The sequence below is a fragment of the Mesoplodon bidens genome (assembly GCF_964165515.1).
Source record: "Mesoplodon bidens genome assembly, chromosome: 3".
In the NCBI taxonomy this organism is placed as follows: domain Eukaryota; kingdom Metazoa; phylum Chordata; class Mammalia; order Artiodactyla; family Ziphiidae; genus Mesoplodon; species Mesoplodon bidens.
In genome coordinates, this window is record NC_138178.1 from 64,883,254 (window position 1) to 64,910,993 (window position 27,740).

The 27,740-nt window shown below is 35.0% G+C and overlaps 1 protein-coding gene across 8 annotated transcripts in view; it reads left to right on the forward strand.

Moving 5' to 3' along the window:
* PEAK1 (pseudopodium enriched atypical kinase 1) overlaps positions 1-27,740 on the forward strand; it is a gene marked incomplete at its 3' end in the record, with an annotated part of 295,822 nt that overhangs the window by 137,352 nt on the left and 130,730 nt on the right. For 4 of the 8 annotated variants that reach the window (XM_081230131.1, XM_081230133.1, XM_081230136.1 and 1 more), the window contains 2 exons: positions 4,865-5,049; positions 16,683-16,846. The exons of 2 other annotated variants lie outside the window; for them this stretch is intronic. The remainder of the gene's footprint in view (positions 1-4,864; positions 5,050-16,682; positions 16,847-27,740) is intronic. 2 more of the 8 variants (XM_081230134.1, XM_081230132.1) reach the window with 2 other exon arrangements.

Below are 27,740 nucleotides of genomic sequence, written 5' to 3' on the forward strand. Positions count from 1 at the left end.
GATATTGAGCTGAGGACGTAGAATTTTTTAAAGTGATTGGGCTTTTTTTTTTTTTTCTCCTGTGATTTTTGAGTTTCCCTTGTTTGGCTTTAGGGTTAAAGAGCCAGGCTTCCAGGATGGTGCCTCATTCATTTTAAAACATTCCCTCAGTATACCAGTAGTTCAGAAGACATGGGTTCAATACATTAAGCCTTTTAATTTTTTATAAAACTACTTCTATAGAGAAATTGTTGAAACACTTTTTTTTTCCAGTCTTGTTTACAAATTTGGTAGCACTAAATAAAATGTTCTGCCAGGAGATTGATTCAGTATTAATATATCAATAGATTTGCTTTTTTGTATGGGGTTTAGTTTCTCTACCAGGGTACTTTCTAAGAATGAGATAAGTTCTTAATAGATGTATGGAAATTTGAGGAACTCTCAGATCCTTTTCAATGTCATCTTCAGTAAATCTAAGGATGGCAGTGAGGGAAATACAGAGATGTTGGTTTGTGTGTGTGTGTGTGTGTATGTATGTGTGTTTGCATGTGTGGTCTCAACACTGGGGAGATGCAATAAACTTAGATTTGCAGCTTCCTTCTTAAAGGTTAACATGACAGTGGAGTTATAAGGAAATACTGATTAGTTTTCCTTTTCCAAATGTATTGCTATTTAACAGTTATATGTAGCTCAGGACTTATTTTATATCTTAGTATGTACTTTAAAGAATTAAATGAATTGATTCATATTTTTTAAAAAAGAAATGTAGGTGATAAAGGAGAGTAACAGAATCAGTTGGCCTATATTTGTATTATCAGTTCATCTGTAGTTGCCTGGTTATTTGGATTTATCAGAGAAAAATAGTATCAAGCAAGTATAGTTAATGGAATATTTGTTGGCATATATATATATGCCACTTTTATTTTTCTTATTTCTCAAAGTGAGAAGATTGGATGATTTTTATAAGTATTCAAAAATTATTCTGTTGGATGTAATTGAGAGTGTTGTTGAAATAGATACTCATTTTTTCTCTAGTCTTATCTCTTTTATGAAACCCCATCTCCCCCCCCAAAAAAATTTAAACCAAAGGCCAATTGGGATTGCAACCAGGGTTTTCTATGAACACTGAATTTGAAATTAAAATTGTATGAATTCCCTTGCTGGCTTTGCTCATTCTTATATAGGAACAGAACATTTCAATATAAGACTTGGTAGTGAGATGTTGCTAATCTGCAGGTCTTCTACAGGAGATATGAAGGATTGTAAGAGATTTGGAGAACTGCAGATTTTCCATACAGGTTAAAAAAAAAAAGTACTTTATTCTATTGAGTGAAACCATTTAAAGTGGCTTACTTTCTCTTTTCCAGTAATGCCAATACCACATGTCTTATAAAATTAAAAATAGCAGGTATCGTTTTTCCAGCATGAATACTGGTTCACAGACTTTTTAAAAGCAAAATATAGAGAAGGTCTGATGTGATAAAGAGAATAGAAATCTTGTATAGCCCATATAGTCTGAGTCATCTACTCAAAGCTAGTAACTAAGGTCAGACATTAAGAGCCCATAAAAAGATCACAGAAATCCAATAGCAGAGAATATTGAAAGCCAGCCTGCACTGTCTGAAGCAAGATTATAGAATCCGCTTGAGTGCGTAGAAATATTTTATGTTCCTTATTAATTCTGAGGTAATACAAATTTAACAGAAGCACGGAATAGGAATAGGTTTTAGAATAGGAATAAGCTTTAGAGATCATTTAATTATTTCCTTTCATTTTACAAAGAGAAACCAAGGATTAGGGGGTAAATTACTTACTCAGCACCAACTAGGTAGTGACAGTAGTAGGAGTAGAATACAGCTCACCCTTGAATAACAGAGGGGTTGATCCAGGTGTCATTTATAGTCAGCCCTCTGCATCTCCATTTCTTCCACATCCACGGATTCAACCAACCATGGACCATGTAGTACTGAAAAGTATTGAGTATTGAATTTAGTATTAAAAAATATCTGCATGTAAGTGGACCCATGCCGTTCAAACTAACGTTGTTCAAGGTTCAACTCTACTCTTATCTATCGAATAATTGAAAATGGGACTTAAAAGCTGCGATGGGAAATGATGGTTTTTATTACTGTTGTTTTAAATGTCTACATACAGTAAAATTTACTTTTTTATTAGTTCTGTGAGCTTTAACACATGTACAGATCCATGTAAAACTACTGCTACAAACAGGATACAGGTAGACCCATCACCCCAGAATACTTCAAACTGTCCCTTTTTGTTCAAAACCTCTACCTACATTTAAGCCCTAGCAACTACTGATCATCTTAGTTTTGCCTAATCCAGAATGTTGTATAAATGGAACTGTTCACTATGAGCTCTTTTGTGTGTGGCTTCTTTCTCTCAGCTTAATATTTTTGAGATTCATCCATGTTGTGCGTATAGTGGTTTATTCTTTTTTTTAATTTGTGAGTAGTATTCCATTGTACAACTACATAACCATTTGTTTAGTCAGTCACCTGTTAATGAACATTTGAGTTGTTTCCAGGTTTTAGCTATTACGAATAAAGCTGTTGTGGTCGTTTTTTTAAAGAGAAAAGGAAAAAATGTTATTCATACATATTATAGGGACCCCAATAGTGAGCTCCTAAAGTATTCACAAAGGTAATTCACTTCATACTTTGAAATAATTATAGATTCACAGGAAGTTGCAAAGATAGTACCGTACAGAGATGTCCCCTGTACCATTCACCCAGTTTCTCCTATTAGTTGCATCTTATATAACTATAGAATAATAATACCAAAATCAAGAAATTGATATTGATATAAAGTGAATAATAGTTCTTTGGCATTTTATCACATGTGTACATTCATGTAACCAAGACTGCAATCTCACCAGAAAGATTTCCCTCCTTCTGTCCCTTTATAGTCACACACACACACACACACACACACACACACACACACGCGCACACACACCCTCCTCTCCACCACCCTTTAGCCCTGGAAACCACTAATCTGTTATCCGTCTCTATAATCTTGTCATTTCAAGAATGTCATAGAAATGGAATGATATAGTATATATATAAACTTTGAGATTGGCTATTTTCATTTAGCATTATGCCCTTGAGATCCACCCAAATTGTGGTGTGTTCATTCCTTTTTATTGCTGATTTAGTATATTTCATGGTATAGATGTACCACAATTTGTTTAATAATTCACCTATTGTAGGGCATTTTAGTTGTTTCCAGTTTGGGTCTGTTGCTAATAAAGGTAATTATTGATATGTTAAGAAATAATAAGTTTGCCATTTAATTTTTTGTTTTCTGTTTGTTTCCTCTTTTTCATTTCTTTTTTCCTTTTCCTGCTTTCCTGTGGGTTACTTGAATACTTTTTAGAATTCCATGTTGATTTACTATAGTGTTTTAAAATGTATTTCTTTGTATAACTTTTTCATCATTGCTCTAGATATTACATTGTATATTTATAACAGATCACAGTCTCCTGTACCACAGTACCACTGGCACTGCTACATTTTACTACTTCAAGCAAAGTGTAGAACCCTTACCTTCCTTTAGTTTCTTTATCCTCCCTCATTTAATTAATATTTTTATGTGTAGATGTATTATTTATAGGTGTATATTATATGCATGCATACATACATTTTATATGTACTTGTTTTAAGTATTTCCTTTACATACATTGTGAACCAAATCAGACAGTGTTATAATTTTTGCTTAAACAGTCAGACATAATTTGGAAGACAAGAGGAGAAGAACTCTTACTGTATGTATCCATATTTTTACTCTTTTTGGCCTTCTTCCTGATGTTCCAAGATTCCATCTTTTTTCATTCCCTTTCTATTTAGAGAACTTTCTTTATCCATTCTTTTAGGGCAAGTCTACTAGCAATAAATTCTCTTAGCTTTTCCTTTATCTAAGAATATGTTGATTTTCTCTTCATTCCTTAAGGATATTTTTCTGGAGGAAAAATTCTGGGTTGACAAGTTCTTTTTCTTTCAGCACCTGAAAAAGATTGTGCCAGTTCCTTCTGACCTCTATAGCTTTTTATGAGAAATCCACTGATAGTCAATTGGTTTTCCCCTGTAGGTAAAGGATCATTTCTCTCTTGCTGCTTTTAAGATTTTTTCATTGTCTTTAGTTTTCAAAAATTTGACTATTGTACGTCTTGGTGTGGATTTCTATGGATTGATGCTGTCTGAGATTTGTTCAGCTTCTCAAATCTATAGGTTTATTTCTTTTGCCAAATTTGGGAAACATTTTTCAACCATATTTTTTCCAATATTTTTTCAGCCCTACCCTTTTTCTCCTCTACTTCCAAGACTCTGATGACATGAATGTTGGATCTTTTGTTATAATTTCACAGCACCCTGAAGCTCTGTTCATTTGTATTCAGTCTATGTCTTTTGTTATTTAGATTGCATAACTTCTATTGTTTTATCTTTTAGTTCACTGATTCTTTCTGCTGTCCCCTCCATTCTCCTGTTTAGCCCATGAGTTGGCTTTTTAATTTCAGTTATTATAATTTCAGTTATTTAATTTTATTCTTTGTATCTTCTATTTCTTTGCTAAGACCTTCTGTTTCTTAGACTTTCTATTTTTCATTTGTTTCCAGTGTGTTGTCTCACTTAAAAATTCTCATTGAAGCATTTTATTGTGGCTGCTTTAAAATCCTTGTGAGATAATTCTTAAATCTATGTCATCTTGGTATTGGCATCCATTGTCTTTTCTCATTCATGTTGAGGTTTTCCTGATTTGGGGTATGATGAGTGGTTTTCAGTTAAAACCTGAACATTTTGGGTATTGTGTCATGAGACTTTATATTTTATATCAATTTAGCAGGCCTCTTTTGATGCTTCCCTGCCAGGGTGAAAGGGTGCTGCTTCATTATTGCCACCTAGAAGTATAAGTTCAGAGTCCCACTTACCCTCCATTGACATCTGGGGAGGAGACGGCTGTACTTCTTGGCAGGGGTGGAAGTTCCAGCTCCCCACTCTAATGACACCAACCCTGCTGAGTAAATACTTCGGAGTGGAATTGTTGGGTTATATGGTAAGTTTTGTTCAACTTTCAAAGAAGGTGGCAAACTTTTTTAAAGTGGTGGTAAAATTTTACATACCTACCAGCAATGTGTGAACATTTCAGATGTTCTAAATTAATGTTATCCTATAGAACTTTCTGCAATAATGAAAATGTTCTATATCAGCACTGTCCAATACTATAACCACTAGCCACATGTGGCTGTTGAGCAGGTGAAATATGGCTAGTACATCTGAGGAAGTGAATTTTTTATTTTATTCAGTTTATCAAATTAAATTTAAATGGCTACATGTGCCTAGTGGCTACTGTATTAGAAGGTGAATCAATGCAGCTCTACAGCCTCACCAGTATTTAGGCACCACAGCTGTACGTCCTCACCAATATTTAGAATTGTCAGTCTTTCTAAATTTAGCCATTTAATGAGTGTGAAATGGTATCTTGTGGTTTTAATCATTTAATGTAATTATTGGCCACTTAATTTTGTGTGTGTGTGTGTGGTACGCGGGCTTCTCACTGTTGTGGCCTCTCCCGTTGCGGAGCACAGGCTCTGGACACGCAGGCTCAGCGGCCATGGCTCACGGGCCCAGCCGCTCCGTGGCATGTGGGATCTTCCCGGACCGGGGCACAAACCCATGTCCCCTGCATCGGCAGGTGGACTCTCAACCACTGTGCCACCAGGGAAGCCCTGGCCACTTAATTTTTATAATGATTTTTTGAAATGCAATTATTTTTGTTTGTTGACTTTTTAAAAAATTATTTATTTATTTTGGCTGTGCTGGGTCTTAGTTGGATCATGCAGGATCTTTAGTTGCAGCATGTGGGTTTCTTAGTTGTGGCATGTGGACTCTTAGTTGTGGCATGCATGCAGGATCTAGTTCCCTGACCAAGGATCGAACCCAGGCCCCCTGCATTGGGAGCGTAGAGTCTTACCCACTGGACCACCAGGAAAGTCCCTATAATGATGTTTTTAAAACAGCAGAAGTTTTTAATTTTGATAAAATATGGTTTATCAGGTGACTGTTTCCGTATTTCTATTTTTTTTCATGGTTCATGCTTTTGAATCTTTGCCTATCCTAAGGTCATAAAAACTTTTCCCTGTTTTCTTCTTGAAGCTTTATAGTTTTGTTTTACGTTCTACTCTTAGGTTTATGATGTGTTTTCATTTAGTATTTTTACATATACAAAATCCTGTCATATAAAAGCAAAATTCATTTTTATTCCATATGAATATCCAGTTGTTTCAGCAACACTTGTTGAGAATATTTTCTTTCCGCATTGAGTTACCATGGCACTTTTAAAAATTAATTGACCAAGTATTTTATAGTCTATTTTTGGATTCTCTGTTCAGTTCCAGTTTTCTATATGTTATCATTAGGCTATTACCAAACTATATGGATTGTTGTAAGTTAATGTTAACTCTAGAAATCAGGTATCGTAAGTATTCCTACTTTGTTCTTCATTTTCAAAATTACTTTAATTATTCTGTTCATTTGGGTATTCATATACATTTTAGAATCAGCTTGTACATTTCTACAAAAAAAAAAACCCGGGATTTTGATTTAGATCGAATTGAATGAGTAGATGAATTTGCGAAGAATTGCCATATTAACAATTTTGAATCTTCCAATACATGACTATGTTATATATTTTTATTTATTTCAGTTTTCTGTAATTTGTCTTAGCTTTGTTTTGTAGCTTTCATTTTATAGGTCGTACACATATTTTGTTAGGGATAAACTCAGGTATTTAATTTTGTTTAATGCTATTATAATGGCATTTAAAAGTTTTAAAATTTCTAGTTGTTTGTTGATATAGAAAGAAATACAATGGATATATGTATATTGAACACAAGTTCTACAGTCTTGCTGAAATCACTGTATAGTTTGTAGACGCCTTAGGATTTTCTGTGTGGATAATTTTGTCTCCTGTAAATAAAGACATTTTAACTTCTTCCTTTCCCATCTTTATGCTTTTCATTTCTTTTCTGTGCCTCTGTATAGCTATGATCTCCAGTATAATGTTGAACAGAACATTTATTATTTATTTTTATGTCAGTATTTTACAGATGCCCTTTATCAAGTGGTAGTTCTTTTCCATTCTGAGTTTTCTGAAGTTTCTATTATGAATATGTGTTGAAATTTATTAAATATTTTTTCTCTATTGAGAGGATTATATTGTTTTTCTCCTCTATTCTGTTAATATAGTTAATAACATTGATTTTTTTAAATGTAAAATCAACCTTGTATTTCTTCTTATATGTTGCTGAATTTGATTTTGCTATTTTGTTGAAGATTTTTGCAAGTATGTTTATGAGAGTTGAAGATTTTTGCAAGTATGTTTATGAGAGATATTGGTGTGTAGTTTTCTCATAATGTCTTTTTCTGGTTTTGGAATCAATCTAATGCTGACCCTATAAAATCAGTTAAGAAATGTGTCCTCTACTTTCTGGGAGAATTTATGTAGGATTTGTATTGCTTCTGTCTTTATATGTTAGATAGGATTTACAATGAAGCATTGGGGACTGGAGTTTACTTTGTGGGAATATTTTAAATTACAAATTCAATTTTTTAATAGATATAGTGTTATTTGGGTTATGTATTATTTCCTGAGTCATTATGGTAATCTGTGTCTTTTAAGGAATTTGTTCATTTCATCATAGTTGTCAAATTTATTGAGATAAAAGCATTCATAGGAACTTCCCTGGTGGCGCAGTGGTTAAGAATCCACCTGCCAATGCAGGGGATGCGGGTTCGAGCCCTAGTCCGGGAAGATCCCACATGCCACGGAGCAGCTAAGCCCGTGCACCACAACTACTGAGACTGAGCTCTAGAGCTCGCGAGCCACAACTACTGAGCCCACGAGCCACAACTACTGAAGTCCGTGTGCCTAGAGCCCGTGCTCCACAACAAGAGAAGCCACTGCAATGAGAAGCCCGTGCGCTGCAACGAAGAGTAGCCCCCACTCGCCGCAGCTAGAGAAAACTCGTGCACAGCAACAAAGACCCAACACAGCCAAAAATAAATAAATAAATAAATAACTTAATTTAAAGAAAATCATACATAAATGGTCTCTTGTTCTTTTAATATTTGTAGACTCTTTAGTAACGTTTCCCCTTTCGTTCCTAATATTGCTGATTTCTGTCTTTTCTCATTCAGTCTAGTTAGAGGTCTGTCAATTTCACTAATTCTTTTTTTCAAAGAACCTGTTTTTGGTTTCATTGATATTTCTCTATTTTTCAGCTATCTATTTCATTGGTTTCTATTCTTTGTTAATTTGTAACTATGTACTTATTTGGTTTAATTTCTAGCCTCTTACGATGGTAGCTTAGATAATTGTTTTTAGGTCTTTTCTGCCTAATATATGCATAGAAAACTGTAAATTTCCTCAAAGCACCTTGTTAGCTGCATCAAAAATTTTGATAGGTTAGGTTTCATTTCAAAGTATTTTCTAATTTCCCTTGTGATTTCTGGCACTTAGGTTATTTTAGAAGATGTTGTTAAATTTCTAAATGTTTGGGAATTTCCACATATCATTTTGTTTTTTTTTTTTTTTTTTTTTTTTGCGGTACGCGGGCCTCTCACTGTTGTGGCCTCTCCCGTTGCGGAGCACAGGCTCCGGACGCGCAGGCTCAGCGGCCATGGCTCACGGGCCCAGCTGCTCCGCGGCATGTGGGATCTTCCCGGACCGGGGCACGAACCCCTGTCCCCTGCATCGGCAGGCGGACTCTCAACCACTGCGCCACCAGGGAAGCCCCTCATTTTGGTTTTGATTTCTAATTTAATCCCACTGTGCTAAGGGAATATACTATGTGTAGTTTCAGTTTTTTAAAATTTGTTAAGACTTATTCCTGGTTCAGCAGATGGGCTATCTTGGTAAGTGTTTCATGGGCAGTATAAAAGTTTATATTTTGCTGTTGTTGGTTGAAATGTTCTATAAACATCAATTCAGTTGATAGTGCTGTTTGAGTCTTCTTTATCTTTGCTGGACTTTCAGTGTACCTGTTCTTTTCAGGGAGGAGTGTTGATGTCTCCAGCTGTTTTGGGTGCTTGTTTGTTTCTCCCCTCAGTTCTGTCAGTTTATTTTTAATGTATTTTGTAGTTCTGGTATTATGTACATATACATTTAGAATTATTCCATCTTCCAAATGAAGTGATCCCTTGATCATTATGAAATATCCCTCATCATCTCTGATACTATTTTTCTCTTGTATTCTATCTTCTCTGATATAAATGTGGCTATTTCTTAAGATTTTGGTTTGCATGGTGTATCTTCTATCCTTTTATTTTTTAACTATTTCCTTATTTTAGTGTGAGATTCTCATAGCATATATTTGGTCTTGCTTTTTTAATCTGTCTTTTAATTGGAGTATTGAGGTAATTTACATTTAATGTGTATATTAATGTGGTTAGGTTTAAATCTACCATCTTTGCTCTTCATTTTCTATTAACAATTCCTTTGAATTTAATTTTACTTTGGGATTCCATTTAATCTTCTCTATTGGTTTTTTCCTTTATTGACTTATTCTTTTTTCTACCTTTTTATTTTCTTATTTTAGTGGTTGCTCTAGGATTTATAATATTCCTATTATTGCATTCTATCAAATAATTTTATACCATCTCATATAATGTAATACATTTATAACAGTATTCTTCCTTTGTCTCACAGTCATCTTTTTCTCTCTGAACTTCATTTTGGCTAGATTATATTGCTCTGTCTTCAAGTTCACTGATTTCTTTTTTTCTGCAGTGCTTATCTCATCTAGTGAAATTTTCACTTCAGATATTATATATGTATATTTTATCTCTAGAAGTTGTATTTGGGTCTTTTTGAAAATTCTCCATTTATCTCTTCCCTGTACTCCTGTTTTCATTTATATGGAGCATATTTATAACACCCTTTCAATGTCTTTGCCTGTTAATTCCACCATGTCTGTCATTTCTGGGTCTCTCTGTGTTGACAGATATTTTTCTGGTTATGGGCCACATTTTCCTACATCTTTGTATGTCCAGTAATTTTTAATTAAGTGTCAGGTATTTGTGAATTTTACATGTTGAGTTCTTGATTTTGTAGTATTTTTTTTAAAGTGTACTGGACTTTTTCCTAATAGGCATTTTAAATTGCATATTAGTTTGATACTTTCTAGGCTTTCTAGGTTTCCAAGCACCTTTCAGGAGGGTCTAGAGGAACTTTTATTTTAGGGCTACTTTTCCCCTGCTTCTGCACGTGGCCCTTCTGGGGTCATTACTGATAGCCTTGTATATTCAGTGAGGTTTTTCCCCTCTTGCTGGAGGGAACTTGTTGAAATATTGGCCCCTTGTCAGCTCTGTGAATCCTTTGTCTTAGAACTCCCTGGTAACTTTTTTCCTTAGAAGTTCTTCTTGGCTGGTCTCAAGAAATTTACCCTTCTCATCTACAGGTTTTTATTTAGCTAAATACTCAAGGGAACCCTCATTTAAATTAGTGGAACACTTTCACTGCTCTCTGGAACTCTACCCCATAAATTCTAGCTATCTTGGCCTCCTTGTACTTTTTTCTCCATCTCCTCACGTCAGCAAGATTGCCAGACTCTGTTTGGGTTCTTCCTCCTGTACTGGAGTAGTAAATTGCTTCCTGGCTGAGAGCCTTGGGTGATGGTAGGGCTCGCCTTATTTGTTTCCCTTTTCTCAGGGATCACAGTCCTGCACTGCCAGTGTCTGAAAATAGTCCTCTCCTATATCTTATACGGTGTTCTAGTTGTTTGCAGTGAGAGGATTACTCTGGACTTTTTACCCTCTCATGCCCTCAGAAGCAGAAGTTGAATCATTCTAGAATGAGTTTTAATGCTAACACCTTTACAGAATTGTGAAGCTCTCAAGCAGTTATTATTTTTTACATAACTTTTAACCATTTATTCACTTTTTCCTCAGTATTGTTATAAAGATCTTGTATCGACTGTAGGAACTATTATTTATTTTTCAATTCAGGGAGCCCATTACAAACTTTAAATCAGAAGCTGACCGAAAGAAAATGATTTATCATACCTAAGAAATCTCACAAATCAGGAAAATGGATTTTCGAGTATACGAAAATTCTCTCAATATTATGGAATAGTCATTTTAAATATAAAATTATTATTTAATATTTCATTAGAAACATGAAAGACTTGGAATGAAATACTTGGAGATAAGGAATAAAATGAACCATTTGATCTAGTGTTAAAATATAAGTCCTATCATTTTAGAGTGTAACCATGTGAGTATATGTACTTTATATGAGGAACTGGCAACTGTTATATGGAAAGGGCCAGATAGTGTATATTTTAGACTTTGTGGGCCATACAATCCTTGTTGCACCCACTCAGCTAATTCTTCGTAAAAAAAGCAGCCTTAGATGATGCGCGGTACGCAGGCCTCTCACTGTTGTGGCCTCTCCCATTGCAGAGCACAGGCTCCGGACGCGCAGGCTCAGCAGCCATGGCTCACGGGCCTAGCCACTTTGCGGCATGTGGGATCTTCCCGGCCCAGGGCACGAACCCGTGTCCCCTGCGTTGGCAGGCAGACTCTCAACCACTGCACCACCAGGGAATCCCCTTAGATGATACATTTTTAAATGTGCTAGCTATGTTCTGATAAAACTTTATCTATAAAAATGAAATTTGAGTTTCATATAATTTTTATGCCTCAAAATATTTTTCTTCTTTTGATCTTTCTTTCCTGCTATTTAAAAATGTAAAAACTACATTCTTACCTTGCAGGTCATACATAAACAGGTGGCTGGTCAGACTTGGCCCCTGGGTCACAGTTTGACAGTCCCTGCCCTATGTGAATAAAAAGCTCCCAAGTAAGCGGTAGGATTCCTGTTGGACTGTTGTGTTTTCATTCTAAGTAATGCTTTTACTTAGGTAACTAAATAAATAGTTCCCTATCAAATTAAATAGCAAAGTAAATAAGATCACACAGTACTGAGCCTATAGGGCTTTGATAGATTTTAAAATGTCAAAGGTTATATCAGAGTTTCCTCAGTTAATGGGGAATTGGGGCTAATGTCCAGTTTATCTTACTCTCAAACTGGCACCTTTTCTCTTTTTAATTATGCAAGGTTAAATTCCTTCCTTCCTATTTTGTTTCAATATGCCTATCTTATTAATGTTTAAAAATTAGCATATATGTATCCTAAATTTATTTATTTTGTGATGAAGTTGCCCTGGTACTCATAAACAAAATGTCCCTCCCACCCCCCACCAGCATTATATCATTTTTAACTTCATGCTGTCCCTACTTACAGGATCTAGGGATTTTTCTTCTTAGTTCACAATTCTGAGAATACAGCCTCTTCTCTTCATCATCTTTGCTTCTGTATTGTCTTCCGCATAACCCTGTTAGCCAGTTAGAACACAAAACACATTTCAAAGCATATTCTCTTTTTTCTACCTGTTGTAGCTTAGCATACTAGTCAGGCCCCTCTTAGAATACTCAGAATTTGTCTAATATGTACAGCAGTGTCGATATATACAGTCTATGATTTTGTTTGGTGTTATGTTCACACAGTTAATTCGAGCCACACTTGAATGATTATGTAGTCCATATTCTCTAATCATAAGTGTATTTTCCTTCCTTAAGGTATATAATTGAAGTTGTTCTTTGGCAATATGCAAAATCCAGTGCTGTGGAAGTTGTAGAATAGAGGGCTTGAATTTAGGTATATGCTGCTCTTGCCTCAGTGAGTGGGTAGTAACATAGCTGCATATAGTCATTCATTCAGGGGATACTTTTTATGCCTATGTGTCTTCATGATGTTTTCCCAGCACACTAGTACACCATCCAGGAAAAAAACAAACAGAAAACAAAAAACAAACAGGCAATTTATTTCTTTTTACATGCAGAGAGAGAATAACCTTTGTTTTCAAATATAAAGTAAAAATAAGGATTGGTTCTGAAAGAAGCTATGAAGTAATAGAAAATCATCATCCAAAGAGAATTTGCATAGTTAGTTTAAAAAAAGTTAAGAATTTTTAAGAATTGTTATTTTATTGTTGTCATTACATACAAGTAAATAAATAGTTTAAAATCTGGCCAATTTTCACATACGTTTTGAGGGGTATGGTACTTAAGAGATTTTTTTAAACAAATTTCATTATTTTGATAACTTAGAAACTTTTCCCCATGAGTATTATAAGCTTATTCCTATCTTAATGACGTGTATGCCCTATGTCTGGAAGATGCTTCCCCTAAACTTTTCCATTTCTGGCTCATTTCAACTTGAACATCATCTCTTCAGAGGGCCTTCCTTGATACGCTGTCTAAAACAACACCTCCACCTTCCCAGTCTCTAACACCCAGTTTTATTTTCTTCAAAGCACTTATCACCATCTGAAATTAGTTTATTTATTTATTTGTCTCTTTCTGTATTAAAACATAAGCTCTCTGAGGTGAGAGATCTTGCCTTCCCTATTATCTGTCTATCTATACTACTCAGAGCATTTCCTTTCATATAGTAGGCCTTAAGTATGTAATTTATATGTGGCTGGAAGGATGGATAATTCAAAGTATGTCTAATGCATGATCTGTAGGAATATTTGATAGGCTCACATGTATTGTGAGTCACCAAGAAAGAATACAGTGAGTAACTTTACCCAAATTTATTTCACTGTAGAACTACTTTTTCTTTAAGCATTTAGCTGTATTAGACTTCCACAGAAGACGTTTTGGAAATGTGACAGATGTACTGATATATTTAATTGTTTTTTCTTTTTATATTATAATAATTTCAAACTTATATACAAATTGTAAGAATAGTACAGATAATTTTTCCTAAATCACTTGAGTGTAAGTTGCTGACATTATACTGCATCACCTCTGAATTCTTTAGAGTACATTTCCTACAAAGACATTCTGCCATGTAACCAGGATAAAATAATCACAATCAGGAATTCAATGTTGATAGGTTACTACCATCTAACCTACAACCCTGTTCAAGTCATGCCAGTTGTTCTGGAATTCATTGGTGAACACCCCTAGGAAGGAGAGAGGCACAGAGTAGGCAGCCTCAAAATCTGCATATGTCTTTCCTTTCAAATCTTTGATCACTAAGTTCACATGTGTAGAGGAGACTCCGTAGAGCCTAGCGGAAAGTAATAGCTGACATGGGAAGTTGTTGAGTTGATATTTCAGATTTGGAGTTTGAGTTCTATCAAACACATCAGAATAAAGCATTCAGAAAAAGACTATTTTGGGGACTGAGAGGAAAGGAATGCAGGGTGGATTATGGGAGGATAATCAATCACTGCATTAGGAAAGAGTAAGGAGATGTAGGTTCTCATTTCAGTTTTTCCACTAACCAACACTTACCCATGGGAAATCACTTCACTTCTCTATCACTAAGTACTTTTCTAGGTTATCAGTATTTGTATATCCATAAGTTCAATTTCTTTTCATATTCAAATTTCAAAATAAAATAGGCATTAGTTGCATTTTTTCTTCTCTAAAGACTATAATGGAAAGAAGACTAATTTTGCCACTCTTTATGTGATACTGGACATCATCATTTCATCTATATATTGGTGATGTATATATATTTTTTCTTGGTAATATTTCTCCTACATGCTGCTCATCATTGTTATGTACCACGTGAAGTGGTGGATTTAAGCACTGTAAGAACATTGGGTATTGTTTTCATCATGAATAACCCAGCTGTGTCAGAGTCAGATATTGTTTGATGTTGCACAAACAAAAACGTCCTTTTTAAAATGCTTTTTTGTTGTCTTAAAATTTATTGAGAGGTTCAGTTCTACAGTATGTAAGCACAGTCAGGAATCACTTAAAAGTTATCACATTGAAGACCGTAATTCAAAGAGTCATGTACCACAGTGTTCATTGCAGCTCTATTTACAATAGCCAGGACATGGAAGCAAACCTAAATGTCCATCGACAGATGAATGGATAAAGATGTGGCACATATATACAATGGAATATTACTCAGCCATAAAAGGAAACGAAATTGTTATTTGTAGTGACCTGGATAGGCCTAGAGTCTGTGATACAGAGTGGAGTAAGTCAGAAAGAGAAAAACAAATACTGTATGCTAACACGTATATATGGAATCTTAAAAAAAAAAAAAAGTGGTTCTGAAGAATTTCGGGGCAGGACAGGAACAAAGACGCAGACGTAGAGAATGGACTTGAGGACACGGAGAGGGGCAAGGGTAAGCTGGGACGAAGTGAGAGAGTGGCATGGACATATATACACTACCAAATGTGAAATAGATAGCTAGTGGGAAGCAGCTGCATAGCACAGGGAGATCAGCTCGGTGCTTTGTGACCACCTAGAGGGGTGCGATAGGGAGGGTGGGAGGGAGACGCAGAAGGGAGGAGATATGGGGATATATGTATATGTATAGCTGATTCACTTTGTTATAAATCAGAAACTAACAAAAAAAATAATAATTCCAGGAGAGAGAAAGAACTGAGGTGAGGGACAGATGAAGATGAATGGCAAAATGTTGATAACTGTTAAAGTTGGGTGATGGGTATGTGGGTTCATCATTCTCTTTACTTTTGTATATGTATTTGAAAATTCCCATATTAAAAAAAACTGATCACTTTTTCTTTCCTCTTAATTTTTCCAATTATTTTCCTTGTATTTGGTGTTATAGAGAAAACAAATTAGGGGTTGGGCCAGTTTAAACATGCATGTAATTGGTGCTCAAGAGTCAGAAATAGGAAGTTATTAATTTAAACTTTTTCTATTGGAGTATAGTTGCTTTACTATGTTGTGTTAGTTTCTGCTATACAGCAAAGTGAATCAGCTATACCTATACATATATCCCCTCCTTTTTGGATTTCCTTTCCATTTAGGTCACCACAGAGCATTAAGTAGAGTTCCCTGTGCTATATAGTAGGTTCTCATTAGTTATCTATTTTATACATAGTAGTGTATATATGTCAATCCCAGTCTCCCAACATCCCACCCCCCCCTTCCTCCCTTGGTGCCCATGTTTGTTCTCTACATCTATGTCTCTATTTCTGCTTTGCAAATAGGTTCATCTTTACCATTTTTCTAGATTCCACATATATGTGTTAATATTTGATATTTGTTTTTCTCTTTCTGACTTACTTCACTCTGTATGACAGTCTCTTGAACCATCCATGTCTCTGCAAATTGATGTTTTGTATACCAAACTATAAATATATTTTATACTTAAGCCTAAAGTAAAACTGCAAAGTAGCTAGAGAAACTTTTGCAATTGGAGATGTCTACTTTCATATTTAACAGAGGCTATATCAAAGTTGGAAATTGTGACTGTTAGAATTGGATTTTTATAAAGGTGAAATACAGTTTAATGTTTCTTATTTTTATATTTCTAGCCAAAAAAAAGAAATATACAAGGACAATCAGATGAAGTCTTAGAAAGCCTCAAGTGCATCAGTGCTAGCTAGTTTGATTGCTATAAGTTACTTGGTTCTTAGGTACGGCATGGATAGTTCTTGAGTGTGTAAGATTCTATCCATGTCTCTTCCTAAGTAAGGAAGTTACTTCTTAAATGAATAAGTCTAATTTTAACTGTTGAGTGAGTGTGAAATTAAGAATATCCTAAAGGAAAGAAAATGTCCAATATATTTAAAACTAGTTTACTTCTCCAGTTTAGCTCTATTTTTTGTTCTCTTGCAGTAAACATTGCTATCTTCAGAAAATAAGTTAAGGAATGAGGGGCAAGGAAGAAAGGACATTCATCTTGGAAGGACCCAAAGCACTTTGAAATTTAAATGAATGTAATGATAGCTGCTAAAACCGCCTTTGTCACCAAAATGGATGAAGTACTTCAAATTTAAATGGTAACCAGATTTCTCATATCATGTTATATTTCCACCAAGAACTTTAGATGACTTGAAAGGGTCTATTTTTAAGTTTAAATATTTACCTTACAAATACCAAAGTGTAGATAAAGCTGATAATTTTATAACTTATTTAGCATAGTCAGGATTTTATTTTGCCTCTTAATGCTTGACCCTGATATTAGCCAAAAGAAATGTTGCTTTTTTCCCAGGTTATGAACTTCTTAACACAGAAACAGGTAAGGTTATTTGAGTAAGAATATGGCATAGTACTAGTATACTTATAGGTCCGTCCTTTACCAGATATTTTTTTCCTTTCATAGAAATAACCCAGGCAACGTAAATGGTGGTATCCTATCACACATGCAAATGGTTTTAGTTTTGTTTTCTGAACCTTATTTCATATTATTTTTTAGTTTCCTTATGTGACATCTGGTCTCTTGATCTTTTTCCTTTCATATCTGACATCTTATTTTAATTTAATCTTTATTTTATCCTCTGCCCCTGTTTCTTAGGAATTTAGGTTTATAAAAGATACAAGGTTTTAAGTCTTTATGTCATTAAAAAAAAAAAGACACAAGGATCCAAAATAGAAAAGGAGAGAGAAACTTGAAAAGATTATAAAATTATTTCTTATTATGAAATTGCAGTGACTGTTATATTTTAAGTAAAGTGGAAAGCAATTATAGAAAGACTTAAAGATTCTTTGTCAGTCTTCTTAAATCTCCTTGATTTTAGGCCAAAATTGTTTCAATACATGTTTTGTAAAGACTCAAATGTTTATAATTTTTTAATCACATCCTAGTGAAGAATTAGAACTTATATTCATTGGAAGTCTATTAATTTGATTTTGAGGTATAATCATTTGTTTGCTTGAGTCAGTGTGTCTTGGTAGTGAGTGGGTGTAATTAAGTACAACTAGGTCCTTGCTGTGAAATCAGGGCATGTGAAAAATCAGTCAAATACAGTATCAATTACTAGTCCTGATGATTCTAAGGAATGCAGGACCTATTATTTCAAGAAAATGATTTAAATTGGCAGGCGTAACCCAGGATAAGTAGTATGTAAGGAATGAATGTTCTAATCACTCTTCCCTGTGTTAACGTTAACCTGGATAGAAAATACCTTAACATTGATTTTTTTTTAAAAAATTGTCCAATTATTGGTTAAACTTCTACTTATGGCATAATTAGAACTTTCCATGTTCTTGTCACTACCAGCCATGTACCAGCATGTGGCCTTTTAAAAATGTCCAGCAAATTCTTTCTAGTCCTGAACCATTAAAAAATTAAAGTTGAAGAAAGTAACTTGTGAAACACAGCAGAAATTTAAGTGCTGAATGTTCACTCATACAAGCAAGATAATACTCAGAAAGTCCCTGGGGAATTCCCTGGCAGTCCAGTGGTTAGGACTCTGCACTTTCACTGCCCTAGGCCTGGGTTCGATCCCTGATCAGGGAACTAAGATCCCACAAGCCACGTGGTGTGGCAAAAAAAAAAGAAAAGAAAAAAAGAAAGTCACCAAACGTCCCTGTCTTCTCCATTAATGATCTAAGTTTTCTTTACCCGTTTGATTATATTTGATTCTATAATCTCATATAACCACAGGTTCATTAATGAACCAAAAACAAACAACATTATCAAAATTTTTATCATGATACTTTTACCACTCCTTATCAAGCTCTTAATTCCATTTAAATTCATCTCTCAGTGATTTTTGGTAACCATGGATAGGATCATTGAAATTCACAGGCAGTGGATTCTTTTAGTCATTAATTTCCACTCTTTTTAACTACCAAATTTGTTTTTAGGCTCATAATATTAACAAGGAACAGATTAAATTAGAACTTGACCTCTCTACAAAATAAAACAAAAGAATTGCCTTGATTCTCCCATCAAGTCCAGTTCAGAGGTCATGTAATTCACCTACATGAGACCACCTGAATTACATATTATTTAATTTTTCTGGCCCCCTCTAAGCTGGGTGCCTCCAAAATCCCAAATCTACTGTGGCTTTTGATGAGGGAATGGAATCAGACTTCTGATTGTGCAATGGACAGAATTTCTAATTTGTACAATTAGAAATTCACATTTCTAACTGTGCAAACTATCATGGCCACTTTGAAGAGGCTGAAATTTAAAAGATGGTGTTCTAGCTATGTTGAAGTTGAGCCAAACACCCAGTTTTATCTAAGTTCAGTTCATTAGCTTAAAATTATGGTTCTTGGGAGTAAGGGAAGTGTGTACTTGCAGACAGTAAGACCACTCTAAATAATGTATCTATCAGGAATCTTAAAATTCATAAAGCTTGATAGGCTCCATTTAGGACAACTGTCCTTATGGAGGGAAGCCTAGGTATAATTTGTCCAGACAAAAAGGAATTAAAAATAATAGTAATTAATGTGTATTGAGTGATTACCGTATGCCAAGCGTTCAGATTAGTGCTGAATATGCATAATCTGAAGCTTCACCACTCTATTTGACATAGGTCCTATTATTAAATATCTCCATCTTACATACGAGGAAACACATTCTCAAAGAAGTTATGTAAATTGCCCTACATCAAGTTGCTAGTTCAAGGTAGAGCCAGGTCTATCTGACTCCATGACCTGAGCTCTTAACCAGGAGTTTATTCTAGTTTACAAACATTCAATACTTCAAAACTTCAACTTGTAAAGTTTTTATTTACCTAATGGCAGATAAGGAGAGGTCTTTTTTTTTTAAAGGGAGAGGTCTTATTAGCAGCATTCTTATTTCAGCTTTGTAAAATTATGTTCCCTTTAGATACATAGTATTTTTCTTTTGCAACATCAGTTTTATTTTGTCAATAATTTATCATTGTTTTGATTATGTTCTTAAAGTGTTAGTTATTATTTAATGGAAAAGACAACTTAATCTACTAAGTAAAGGTTAAATTACTTGAAGATGATACCATTAGACCCGCGTTTTATCTGAGATACAGAAGACAGAGAAAGATAGGAGACATGGATGAGGAAAAAATGCAAAACTGACCTCTTTACTCAGCTGTCCTCCCTTGAAGTCTTATTTGCCTTTCTCTTTATCCCAAGAAAATTCTTCCTTGTTTTTCAGTCTCAGTAACTGATACTGTTACTAAAAACTAAAATAGTAATGAATCTGGAAACCAGTTTGTCTTTATTTTAATTTTTATTTTCTATTGGAGCACAGTTGATTAACAATGTTGTGTTAGTTTCAGGTGTACAATAAAGTGATTCAGTTACGCATATACACGTATCTATTCTTTTTCAAATTATTTTCCCATTTAGGTTATTACAGAATATTGATCAGAGTTTCCTGTGCTATGGCTATAAAGTAGGTCCTTGTTGGTTATCTATTTTAAATATAGTAGTGGCGTAAATTTTCTGTTAAATTTATATACAGCCCCTTTCAAATAGGTACTCCTTATCCTAATGGTAGAAAACTAAGTACATTAACCTATTATCAAAGTTTAAGATGGTAAGACTTATCATCAAGACTCAACATATTAAAGATATCAATTCTCCCTAATTTGATATATAGGCTTAACTCAATTAACTAAAATCCTGGCAAGATTTTAAAATTTATATGGAAAGGCAGAGAAATTAGAACAGCTAAAACGATTTTGAAAAAGAAGAATAAAATGGAAGGAACCACTCCACCTGATTGCAAAATTTATATAGCCACAATACTCAAGACTGGTATTGGCAGTAGGATAGACACAGAAATCAATAACAAAATAGATAACCCCACACAAGTATAGCCAGCTAATTTTTTTTTTTTTAACAAAAGTGTAAAGGCAATTCAATGGAGAATGGACTGTCTTTTCATCAAATAGTGCAGAACAACTGAATATTCATGGGGGTGGGGAAAAAGAACCTCAGCCTAAGTCTCACACCTTATACAAAAATAAACTCAAAGTGGATCATAGATTTAAATGTAAAACTATAAAACTTTTTAGAAGTTTTATGTGGGAGAAAATCTTTAGGATCTGGGGCTTAGTGAAGAGTAGTTAGATAGGACAGCAAAGCACAATCTATAAAAGAAAGAAAAATGGGTAAGTTGGACTTGATCAAAATTTAAAATTTTTACTCTGTTGAAGACTCAGTTAAAAGAATGAGAAGACAAAACAGTCATATGTAGAATACTTAAAGTACTCTCAAAACTCAACAGTTGGGCTTCCCTGGTGGTGCAGTGGTTGAGGGTCCGCCTGCCGATGCAGGGGACTCGGATTCGTGCCCCGGTCCGGGAGGATCCCACATGCCGCGGAGCGGCTGGGCCCGTGAGCCGTGGCCCGCTGAGCCTGCGCGTCCGGAGCCTGTGCTCCGCGGCGGGAGGGGCCACAGCAGTGAGAGGCCCGTGTACCGAAAAAAAACAAAAAAACCCCCAAAACTCAACAGTTAAAACAATCAATTAAAAAATGGGCAAAAGACATGAAGAAATATTTCACCAAAGAGGATATATTCTTAATAGTATTGGCAGATAAGCATATTGAAAAGATGTTCAACGTCACTTGCTATTAGGGTAATGAAAATTAATGCCATGATGAGTTATCACTATACAGTTGTTAGAATTGCTAAAATAAAAAATAGTAGCAATACCAAATGCTGGTGAGGATACAGAGAAACTAGATCTTTCATATATTGCTGGTAGAATATAAAATGGTACAGACACTGGAAAATAATTTGATAGTTTCTTTAAAAACTAAATGTACACTTAACATATGATGCAGCAATACCACTCTTGGACATTAAACCCAATAAAATGGAAACTTATATCCACACAAAAACATGTGCATTATTTTTCCTACCAGCTTTATTTGTACTAGCCACAGATTGTACCAACCAACGTGTTCTACAATAGGTAAACGGTTAAACAAACTGTGGTACATCCATACCATGGAATATGATATCAGTAATGAAAAGGAATGATCTACTGATATACACCACAGCTTGGATGGATCTCAAGAACACTATGCTGAATGAGAAAAGCCAGTCTCAAAAAGTCACTGTATTATACTGTATTATTCCATTTATATGAATTCTCAAAATGACAAAATTATGATGATGGAGAACAAGACAGTTGTTACCAGGGGTTTGGGAAGGTTGAGGGGTAGGTGGATGGGTGTGACTGTAAAGAGATAGCACCAAGGGGTATCTTTGCAGTGAAGGGATAGTCTATCTTGATTGTGGTGATAGCTAGAGTAATCTACATGTGTCATAAAGTGACAGTGAATACACATACATTGTACCCATGTCAGTTTCCTGGTTTTGATATTATATTGTATTTACACAAGTTATGACTATTGGGGCAAACTTGTTTAAGGGTAAATGAGGCTTCTCAATACTATCTTTGCAACTTCCTGTGAATCTTCAATTTCAAAATAAAAAGTTTTTAAAAATAACCCTATTATAATTAATAAGTATGGTCCAAAATATTCAGTCCTGTAAAATGCAAGGTCGTGTTACTTCTGAATTAATGAAATGACTAGGGTGAGCTACACTAGTACCTGGTTAGAAGTTCTGAGGGTGCAGCTTTGAGCTCCAAATTCCCCCCATTGCATCTGGTGGCAGTTGTCTGCTTTAGCTTAAATATTGTCAAGGGCATTTCTAGGTCTTGTGGCTGGTTGGCAGACTCCCAGGACACTCCCATTGATTCCAAGAAACTCCCAGTTAACAACCATTTCAGGAGCCAAATCTGGGGAGATTGATCCAAGAAAGAACTAAGGGTGCTGAGATCTACCCTCGTGCTTCCTTGGGTTCCTGGAAGGGATTACTGGCTATTTTCCACCAAGTTCTCTCTCCCCTCTATGTTATCACACTATCCCTCTTCCACCTTAGGAACTGTAGCCAGCCCCATTTGAGAACAAGTGTTGAATGAACTGTTGCAGCCAACTGCATATTATCCAAATATATATGATAAAATGTTTCACTTCTTTGTAACAGTTTTTCAGTTCAAGGTTTAGTGTATCTTATGTTTCTGATATTTTGCTTAAGTAAGAAGAGTGTTTCATGTTCTTTGTAAAAAGCTGTGTAGTATGAGGAAAAGCAAAAGGAGAAGAAAAGTTATGTCATCCTTGCTTTCTAAACTAAGAGCATAAAATTCGAAATGATCCTGTGGATTCGTTTGGAAAGAATATTAAGTGATCGTCTGGGTTACACCCCTACCTTCTAGTGGCACGATCAACTGACCTGAATGATGGAGTGAGCTTCATGCCATTTTACATACTGACTCATTCATTCATTCATTCATTCATCATTTACTTAGGGAAAACAATATTTGCAATAGTGTGGAAGGTTCAGGGGATACAAAGAAAGGTAGAGTGCAGGTCCCGTCATCAGTGGCTCACCATCTAACAGAACAGGCAACACATAAATGGAAAGATAGTGTATCAAGTGCTTAATGGGAGTATAAGAACAGAGCTGTGATAGTGCTTTTTCCTCCTTAGGAAGGGTGAGAGAAGGCTTCCGAAAGCAGGAAGGTATCCTATGTACTGAGTGTTACTGGATAAATAGGATTTTACTGCCAGGGAACAAGCTAGAGGAAAAGAGTATTCCTATTCTAGGCAAAAGGAATAACATGTGCAGAGATATACTTACCTCCTCTAGGGGAAAAAGAGTTACAGACTTTTAAAGTTGAAGAGGTTATCTAAGATATTTTACTTCAACATCCTTGCTTTACATAAAATTAAATGGAAGCTCTTGGAGGCAAATCTACTTGCCCAATATTACTTAGAAATTACAGTATCACTAAGTATTCTTTCAGACTTATGTAGTTCAAAATGTATTTTGGCCAGCTATAACTCTATTCCAAGAAAGAAGGTTCTTCCTCATGTTTTCTGTGTTTATAAATCTGCTTTACTTCCAGGCTAAAATGTAATTAGGTGTTATTTCTATTTCTCTTAAAATTTTTTTATTATGAAATTCCATGAATTCAGAATCATATAACAAACATCTGTTATCTTACCACCAAGAATTAATTGAATGCTAACATTTTGTCATTTTTGCTAAAAGAAACAAAACAATTTAGGAATGATTGAAATCCTCTCTGTATCTCTCTCCAATCTCATTCCTAGCCTCCTTCTCCAGAGAAAATGCTCTATGAGGTTGGTGAATATATATTCTTATATAAGTACTCATAAACAATATGAAGTATAAATGATGATATACTAGATGTACGTTCTGCATCTTTCATTGGTGTGTGATATTTATTTAAATGTATTTTTTCATATGAGCTCAAAATAAAACATAGCATAGATGAGTAGGCAACATACTCAAGTCAATAGTGCAGATTTGCTGTTGTGTTGTGACTTTGTCCTCTTGTGTTTTCTTCTTGGTACCTAAAGTGCCACTGTCTTCTTGTTAATTCTGCACTGTTTTGAAAGAATGTAATTCTTTCATTCTGTAGGTTTTCAAATGTATTTTTAAGACTTTTTTTGGGAAAGCAATTATTTCTGTGAGCTTACATCTCTCACATTAGCTCTTTTAATTCTTTACTACTGAGATTGTTGTAGCAGGAATACTCTCTAGTAGAGTCAAATGACCAAGAAATGACTATACCATGTGGCATAAAGTCTCCCTTCACACGTGTATTGCTGGCAAGACAACAATGCTAGGTAGTAAGAAGTCAGTTGTGATGTGTGAGAAGAGTTAGCCTCTGAAAACGCCATGACAGGATGACCCAGGAAGAGGATGTTTATCTGGACTTCGAAAAGAGCTCAGAAGTCCTTTCACCAAGGGCCTGGTCCTGGCATGAGGTATGATGGGGGAAGAGATAGAAATTTTATTGTGAAGGAGAGGATTACTGTGGGTGTTGAGAACACATTTTTACCCTTTGATTTATTGTGCCAACTGTAATTAGCAGTAAATGTTTTAAGTTAACGACAATCAGCTGGAATACCACTAAACATATGTGGCAATTGAGGAGCATAATAAATGCAGAGTCCCCTTGTTTCTGTTACTAGAAGGGAGATTCACCCACCACATTTTTATAACAGTGAAAAACTAGAAGTCTGCACAAATGCTTGTAATAAACGAGCCAGTTATTCCTAACCTCACTGGTATTTGAATTCTGAAGTAATTGTCCCCATGCAGTAGCAACAGAATAATGGAGGGAAAAAAATTAGTATTATCATTCTGGCTTGTACATTTTGATGTTTAACAGTTCTGGCACATGGTCACAAGAAAGCTTATCTAAAAATACCAAATTGTAGAAATGAAAGGAAACACTTGATCCCTAAGAAACTCATTCTTCTTGGAGTCAGGCCCAGCTTTTGTTTCCTTCTGTTGGTTTGACATACATAGGAAGGAAAACATGAAACATTCTGGTGCTCTAGATCTCTCTGATGATATATAATGGGCCATTGTATAACTAGTGCTAAAGCACAGGTAAGTTTCATATGGGGAATATTTAAAAGGAAACCAGATGTGGATGCTTTGTTTAGATATGTATATATATGATCAATTGATTTTTGACAAAGGTGCAGAAGCAGCCCAGTAAAGAAAGATTAGTCTTTCCAACAAATGGTACTGGAACATTAGAAACTAAACCAAAAAGCAACAAGAAGCCCTTGCCTCATAACTGGACATAGGCCTTGGAGATAAATGAAAGAGAGGAGATTGTAAGAAATTTGCCTTGTAGAAATAGAGTAAGTAATAAAACTGCCATGAGAATTGAAACATTAAAATGGTAGAGGGAATTATTGTAAAACGGTTTAATCTTTTGAATGAGGAGCATTGTGTATTGTAGGAAATGTGTATACATTATAGCTAAATATGCATTTAATCCACTAGCTTATTAAGCACCCTACCATTCACAGAGCACTGTGTTAGATTGGAGGGGTATTATAAAGGTCCCTTGAGGGAATCATATATAAACAATAACAAAACAGTGATAAGTGCTATCATAGTGGTGCCAGGGAAGCTCAGAGGAAGGGACTGGCTAATATCTACACTCATCCTGAATGGGCTTCCCTTGCTAGCCCACTGAGCTCTGAGTACACTGAAGAATGTTAGTTGATCCACTGTCCCTTAGAGCACTTTGAGAAATTGTTGTTCATTTGATAGCTAAAATGCAATAAGGGATCTCTTCCATCTGGTGCTGTTTGAATCTGTGATAGTTACCTCAGGCTCAAAGAGTAGACAAAGTGAAGGAACCTGATGTGGTTTCCCTTTATCTTTCCTTTTAACTGTCATTTGATCTGCTTTTAAGTAGGTAGTCTTTCTCTTGCCTCTAGCTGCTGACCATTCTATATATAATCTCTATCACACGAGGAAAGCAGCAAAGGAATTTTTTTAAAGACTGCCAAAACTCTGTAGGAATGAAAGATCACTTTTTTTTTTCCATAAAGGAGTTTCCATGATACTCCACTCACATACAAAAGTGAAGTTGGAGTTGCACGTGATCACTTTGGCCAACCTTTTGCGGGTTTCTAATGCACAGTCTCATCTCTCTTTGAAGGACTATTCATTGCAACTTATACACACACTTTCCTTAAAGCAAGTACTACTTTTATTCTCCTCTAGTCTTCTGTCACATAACAAGAGCGTTGGTGGAAATTGCTTTTCCATAAAAAGAACTGTGCCACCTACTCTTCAAATGTCACTGATTAAGAAACCATTGATTGATTTTTCCTAGGGAATAAATTAGGCTTTCCCCTGAGAGTGAAAAAATAAATAATGGGATATAAAGAATGAAGATAGCTGTGTGTTATGAGGAAAATGTTTATGTAGTTACCATGGAAATAGCATGTAGGCATTTAAACCAGGAGCTTATGATATCTCTGTATTTGCCAAATATAATTCAGATGTGAGTACATTCATTCTCTTGTTTGGCTCAAATTTAGTCTGACATATGTGGTTATGTAAAATATGCTCCTGCTTTAGCATATTAGCTTAATATTTGCAGGAAATGTATAATACAAGGGGCTGCCATGTTTTAAGGTTGTATAATTGAGGCATAGAAATAAAACCAGGGGAAGCAATTCTCAGCAAGTGATTCCTGAAAACAACAGTAACAATCAGAGCACCCGAGGCTGGGTTTTCCTGTGACATTCATAACTAACAGAGCTAATTAATTTTTATTAATGAAACATTCACAATATTGGACCTAATTAGTACTAGCTAATTGTTTGTGAGTGATGTCAAATGCTGAAAATGCACAGTTTGAAACTTTATTCTTATTTTAATGTATGTGATTTCATTTCACAAGTGGAATAAAACACAATAGGCAGTGCTTCTGAATTATTATTACACTTTTCTGTCACAGGACATCAGTTAGCCTTCAATTTCATGCTTTATAAATGAGGCATGATAGAAATCTAGAGAGGGCATATATGGATTTTGAAGATATGGATAATTTGACACAATTTTTCAGAGTTTGAACTTTTTTTTTTTTTTACTAATTCCAAAGATAATACAGACAATGCAAACTGTACCTGCAGCCACTGCCTTTTATGGGGCACACAAACTAAAACAATAGGAAAATCTAAAAATGATTAGAATATGCTCTATTCATGGAAATGGGGTGTTAAAATTAATCCTGATAACTCATCTTTTTATGCCAATTTTGCTACCCCATTTCATAGCCCATAGGTTTATTATCCCCTCACTTAGATTTCCTCTAAGATATCATGTGCTTTGTAAGCAGATAGCCTAGAGGCTTAATGTCTTATTAAAGCAGTAATTGCTTATATGGTCCAATGAATATAATAGCAGTTTAATGAGACCAAATAGTTACACAGATGGAACAGTGGGAAAAGGCTAATTAGAGTTTTTCAGCGAAGGTAAGTTTTGAGTCAAAATTTAAAGACCTTTCTGAGGGCATTTAAGCAATACATACCAAAAAAAAAATTTAATATATATATACCTGTAAAATTTAAGGAGATAAAGATGTTTGCAAAG